General features: G+C 31.4%; 1 pseudogene; it reads left to right on the top strand.

The window, feature by feature from the left end:
- Window positions 1-6673, top strand: LOC130672203 (uncharacterized; annotated as a pseudogene).
- Window positions 6674-7273: the final 600 nt, after the last annotated feature.

Here is a 7273-nt window from a genome sequence, read left to right as displayed (position 1 = left end):
ATGGATATCCACGAGCGACCCTACTATAAAATAACTAAAATTTTTGCTTCTCTTATAGGACGATGGCTTTATCAATGTGGACTGAAAAGTTTTATATTAGCATCTGTATTGTGGAACTTATTTTTTTTTCAAATTATTCCACAAGTATTTACTATCACGTCTTAAATAAATCAACCAATAAATTTCGATTATTTTATATTACTTGACAGGTTATTGCTCTGGTAGTGAATAGTAATGATCAGGACTTATTATTCGAATTGTTGTCAGCATTTATAATGGATTTAGCATACGGGGCTAAATATATTGATACGATTCAAAAAGCTAAATGGTTTGTGTTTATTTTTTTTTTTTTGTCTACTAATATTATTTTTTTCAAACTTATTATCGAGTTTTCTTATCAGTTTATAAAATTTAGATACAGAAACTGTTCGAGCGCGTTAAAGACGATTAGAAAATGTTGAAGAACAATGAAGAAAAAATGATATTGGAGTATCATTTAAAAATAGGACGATATTTGTCTATTGGTTATACAGGTGTAAAAAAATTGTAAACTTTAATTTAAAGAGCAATTAATAATTTGATTTTTTTTTTTGGTATGAAGGCTTTGCAAACTCACAGTTTTCATATTAGATCCTATTTTACCGATAATTATAAATATTGTTTCAAAAGCAAACGATTCTGTGCCACACAGATTCTCTGTCCCAATTGAATTTATTATATTTGACAAAGAAAAACACTATTGGTTACTATTGAGTGTTTTAAATATTTGTGTCGTCTCTATAACACTGGCTATTGCTCGCTGTGATATTGTGTTTCACGTTTGTACAACAAGTCTGTGGGATATTTGCTGTCGTTGAGTAACATATGAGTATTTTATATGATAGATAATTAAAGATATTAATAGATGATTACCGGGTGATTAACGCTCTAACTATCCAACATATTAGAGCAGGATTGCCTTTATGAGAAGAATAAAACGTTTGGGAAATTTCAGCAGATGCTTACCAAAAAAGAGAAACAATTAGTGCAGGAGTAGATCTATAAGAACATAACAAAATTTCAATTGTGGGCTTTTAGTGGTAAAAGATAAATGTAGTAAGAAACAGGCTAGCGATGCTAAATCTAAGCACGAGCTTGAAATTCTTTGTATTAATTATCTGGAAATCATCGATTAAATCAATATAGACTACTATACATGGAGAGAAAATTATGGTAACATATTATGAGAACTATTCCCATAATGTATTGTAATTGTTACGTGTAAATTTTTCTCTGTGTAGATTTAATATCAAATAATTTATTGATCTGTTTATCTTTTTATTGACTGTGATATTTCATGTAGATTCCGTATAGAACATTGTCCTAGTGGAACAATCTCTCATAATATGCCTAGCGGAACGAGTTTATGGATAAACGCACAAGATATCCACAACAAGCATTTCGTTTCCTGTATCACAGGCGAGCTTTACAGTACGTCTCATAATATTTTAAGACGGTCTAGTATGAAACGTAGTTTAGTAAATCGATCATTTCGATTTATGTGTTTTCGCAGATTTGCTGAACTGATTGAAACAACTTTTTGCGGATGTTTCGGAATAGTGGTCAGATTAAATTTGCCAGCTATGAGTATTACAGGGTTTCAGGTTGAGTTACTTTTAGATTCACCGAATTTCGATAAAGCCATCAATAGTTATAATATGGTTATATTTTCAGATTATTACAGACTCTAATTCAATCCAAGAGACTTTGAAATATATCATGTTTACAGGAGCTCAAATTTTACACCTTTTTTTTGACTGCTACATGCCACAAAAATTGACGGATATGAGTACCCACATTCAGCATTGCATGTATGTATTATTTGAGTGAATTTATTTATACACTACTGCAAAAAATTGAAGGAGCAGAAAAATTTTATAAATTTTGTAGTGATTTTTGGAAGGCTGTAACTTGGTGAAAAATAATCGTATCGAGATTTGAAAAAAAGCATTTTATAGCTTGAAATCTCTAGTTTTGGTGCGTCTTTTTCAAAATCATTTTAAAGCTCCGGTTATTGCGTAAACATGAGAAATACCGCGAGACAAAAAATTTCTAAATTTTTTTTTTTTTCCGAAGAGCTCACGGAACGCGGAAAAATTTTTTCAACTAAACGAATACATATCTCGTTTAGCAAATTTATTTAGCTTCAATTTGGTTTTTTTTAACCTCGTAGGAAAATTTGTCGCAGAGATATCAGCCTTCAAACAAAAAATGATCCTTTTGGCTCCCTCGCAGATTTGAATCACGGTGGAATCACCGTGGAAGTGTAAACACCGTGGATCCACCGTGGTTACTCGGTGGGTTTGTTCCATTTCACCACCGGGTATACACAGTGTATCCACTGTAATTACGCGGTGTATCCACCATGATTCCACGGTGGCTTGACCACTGTGTATACACGGTGTTTCCACTGTGATTACGCGGTGTATCCACCGTGATTCCACGGTGGTTTTGTGCTATTTCGCCACCGTGGTTCCACGCTGTATCCACGGCGTAATCACAGTGAAAACACCGTGTATACACGGTGGTAAAGCCACCGTGAAATCATGGTGGATACACCGCGTAATCACAGTGGTAAAATGGAACAAACCCACCGTGTTCCCACCGTGATTCAAATCTGCGAGGGCTTTGATCTTCGATATTTCAAGTACCAATGATCGCACAGAAAGTTGAAGAGTGGCGTTAAAAACTTGAATAAATTCCCTACAAGACCCTGTCATAATTTTTTGAAAAAATACATTTTTTTTTATTTTTAACATCCATTAGAAGTAAGTACAAAAAAATGACTTTTTTTGGTTTTTTTGTAAATCAACCGCTACTCTGCAAAATCGATCAAATAATTATAATGCCAGAGACTTTTTTAGCTCAATGTACCCCCAAGACCCCTGTTCAAAACTTGTTCCTTTTATTGTTTAGCAAAATTTTGATCGATGATTCCCAAAAACCGGTTCGATAGATCAATTTGAAAATTTACAGAGGTCTTGGGGGTACATTAAGCTAAAAAAGTCCCTGGCAACATTATTTTTTGATCGATATTTGCAGAGTAGCGGTTGATTTACAAAAAAACCAAAAAAAGTCATTTTTTTGTACTTACTTCTAATGGATGTTAAAAATAAAAAAAAATTTATTTTTTCAAAAAATAATGACAGGGTCTTGTAGGGAATTTATTCAAGTTTTTAACGCCACTCTTCAACTTTCTGTGCGATCATTGGTACTTGAAATATCGAAGATCAAAGCCAAAAGGATCATTTTTTGTTTGAAGGCTGATATCTCTGCGACAAATTTTCCTACGAGGTTAAAAAAAAACCAAATTGAAGCTAAATAAATTTGCTAAACGAGATATGTATTCGTTTAGTTGAAAAAATTTTTCCGCGTTCCGTGAGCTCTTCGGAAAAAAAAAAAATTTAGAAATTTTTTGTCTCACGGTATTTCTCATGTTTACGCAATAACCGGAGCTTTAAAATGATTTTGAAAAAGACGCACCAAAACTAGAGATTTCAAGCTATAAAATGCTTTTTTTCAAATCTCGATACGATTATTTTTCACCAAGTTACAGCCTTCCAAAAATCACTACAAAATTTATAAAATTTTTCTGCTCCTTCAATTTATTTGCAGTAGTGTATATTATCTAATATAATGCTTGATATATTTTCGTCATATTGAAATGGGTGTGCTTATTATATTAATTTTAATTGTGGTCTCAATGTAATGAGTGTCCCACACATGTGCAATACTTAAGGTGTTTTGCAAACCTGTCTAGCTGAACTCAGTACCTCAGGACGAGAATAAGCCCCGTACTGGACCACACAGTATTAACATTAGAAGAGAAGTCTCATACCTAACTTATCAGGAAGGTTGTGATAAATTAATTTCATATGTCAAATTTAAATATAAAACAATGGCATTTATTTAGACGAAGCCGCTTTACAGATAATTGATGAGATGAACAATAACCAAAGTGACTGATGACACGGACTCGACGATTGACTTAGATAAAGATAACTGACTCGATTAATTTAGTTAACGACAATGTGCCTTAACTGACTCTAATTTAGTAAACGACTCCAATCATAAAATATTATTTTACAAATAAATAGTTAACCCGACAATAACCAAAACGAGTTCACTTACTCCAACAATCTCCAACCTTAACCAGTCCTTCCTTCCACCGATCCTTTTCATCCAAGACCAAAACCATAACCAGTCCTTCGTTCCAAGTCCACCAAACCATTCCAATCCTTTCCAATCAACCAGGCCCAATCCACAATAATTATTATATAAATACTAGGGTGTGTCAAAATAAAATGATATTTTTTTTTTAAGGTCTCATAGTCTCAAAAGTTTCTTTGGGACAAAAAAAAAATTCTCCTAAAAAATCAGCTCGATATCTCGAAAATTGAGCTGGCGGTTTACAAGTTCATTTTCCCATTTAAAATACATGTAAAAAATTTTTTTTTTAGTTTTTCGAGGAAAAATCTAAGAAAAAAATTTTTATTCCAATTTTGAATTTTACACTCTTATAGGAAATTAAATTCCCTACAAAAATGTCTTGAATTGTCATGCTCGTAACTACAATATCAAAAAAGTTACAAGCTCCCAAAGTTAAAAAAAAAGTTTTTTTTTTTAGGTATAATTATTGTTTTTACTTTTTTGTTATTGATTGGTGGTATTTTTTTCTTCTAATTTTAATTTCCAATCTTCTATATATAGCTATTTTTAAGTAAGAAATATTTAAAAAATAATTTAAAACTGTGACGATTAACTTTTTTTGTGTATTGGTGTCAATCACTCGATAAAATAGATTTTTTTATTATAATAATGTTCTGTAGCGGTTAAGTGAGTTACTAAAACGTTTTAAATTTGAAAATTTGATTGAAGATGTTATATAGAAGATTGAAACTTAAAATTAGAAGAAAAAAATATCACCAATTAATAACAAGAAAGTAAAAATAACAATTATACATAAAAGAAAAATTATTTTTTTTTTAACTTTGGGGACTTGTAACTTTTTTTATATTGTAGTTACGAACATGACTATTCAAGACATTTTTGTAAGGAATTCAATTTCCTATAAAGGTGAGAAATTCAAAATTGGAAAAAAAATTTTTTTCTTTGATTTTTCCTCGAAAAACTAAAAAAAAAAAATTTATACATGTATTTTAAATGGGAAAATGAACTTGTAAACCGCCAGCCCAATTTTCGAGATATCGAGCTGATTTTTTAGGAGAATTTTTTTTAGGTCCCAAAGAAGCTTTTGAGACTATGAGACCTTAAAAAAAAAAATCATTTTTTTTTGACACACCCTAATAAATACCAGCTTAAATAAACTTAATTAACTTAATAAAAGAATAAGCTTCCACGAGCCGTGGGCTTATATGCTCTTGGCCCATTTTATTGATGACTAGCAGCACGTGTAGTAGTAGTAGATGGAAATTGGAGTCGAAACCGAGATGTTAGTGGTAGTCGTAGTAAGGCACGTCCGTCCACGGCAGTTGCTGCGAGCCAAGAGACCGATAGCTCGTCGTCTCTGGCCCTCGTACCTCTCCACTCAGGTTGGCCAACCCCTAAAACCAAATGTCGGGACTCGACCGTAGCGACCCCGGCGCATCAGTGGCTGTATTTCCTCAATTATTGACAGTTGTTGAAGAAGGAGGGTGGATCTTTTGGCGCGAGTCGAAATTAAATATAAATTGTAATGTGGGAGCATTCCACCCCGGTACAATATATGGATGGTATATATGTAATTTATAAAGTATAGTGTAATAAAATTTATATATATTTCGACTCATATAATTAGTGATATATTGTCTGCATATAATTGATCATACATGGAAGAACTTACACGTTTAAATCTGTGGTTTGCGGTATATTGAAGTTATATTTTTCCGATATATTAAAAATTATATTTTTCTCGACATTGAAAATTATAGCCTTTATATACCTATATTTTTCCAAAAGTTCCACAATAGCATAGAAATTAAAATTACAAATTAAAATGCATGGTTTTTATTATGTAACATACCATATTACGAAAAATATGTATAGTACCATATATTTTGCAATTTATCGGGAAACTTTTATAAAAAATATCCATCATACTGTATATTAATAAATATACTACTTTTAATACAATAGATCAATATAAAATAAAATATGACAAGATATATATGCTAAACATACATAAAAAAAGTTATATTAATAAATGTATAATTAATATATTGTAGCAATATATTATTTTTCAATATATTATCATATATTTATACGACAAAAATCTAAATATTATTTTATATATTGTGCAATATATCATATTATAATGTTCATATATTTTAAAGTATATTTTTTCACATATAAAGTTTTTTCATGCGGGATGTTTGTAATAGAAATAGAATTTTTATTTATAGAGCTAGAGCAAAATGATACGAAAATTCAGCAAAATCAAGAAAATTGTCGATCTTAATGACGCTACGAATTTAAATTCCTTGTAAATTGACCGCAGCTAAAATAGTAGAAAGTTTTGAAATGGTAAAAAAACAAAACATTAAAAACTTTTCCAATCCCATTTGGTTGACATTTATTTGTACAGATGGTGAAAACAGCTGGCTCGTATTTTACAATTCTCTTGTCGATGCGCTAACGCATGACAAATTTTTTATTGTATCGACAAAGATGGAAAATAATTCGGATGAAAATCAACAGCGACGATTCAAAAATGATATACTCTTTGCAATGCTTCAGATATCAAGATTTATTTGAAACGGTTCGTGAATTATTATAAGTTCAATGAACGTAATACTTTACCCACACGGAGAAATCATTCTCATTTGAAATACTATTGTGTCATAATAAAGATGGACCATGTTGGCCACCTGCAGAAATTTGAATAAATACATGTGAAAAATACTGTAGCCATCCCTAGCAGACCTGATTTACCGTAAATTTACGGTAATTTTACCGTAAATATACCGTAGAATACCGTAAAATTCGAGTAGATTTGCCGTAAATTACGGTAAACCCACCGTAATTTACGGTAAATCGGTACTTTACGGTGGATTACCGTAAATTACGGTGAGTATACTGTAAATTTACCGTCAAATACGATAAATCTACCGTAAAAAATTCGGGTGGATTACCGAATTACCGTAATTTACGGTGGATTACCGTATTTCCGTATTTTACGGTAAATCCACCGTAATTTACGGTAAATCGGCAATTTATGGTGGATTACCGTAATTTA

The sequence above is a fragment of the Microplitis mediator genome, chromosome 7 (assembly GCF_029852145.1).
Source record: "Microplitis mediator isolate UGA2020A chromosome 7, iyMicMedi2.1, whole genome shotgun sequence".
In the NCBI taxonomy this organism is placed as follows: domain Eukaryota; kingdom Metazoa; phylum Arthropoda; class Insecta; order Hymenoptera; family Braconidae; genus Microplitis; species Microplitis mediator.
The sequence above is the reverse complement of the archived record's forward strand: the minus strand, read 5'-3'. Positions and strand labels throughout refer to the sequence as shown.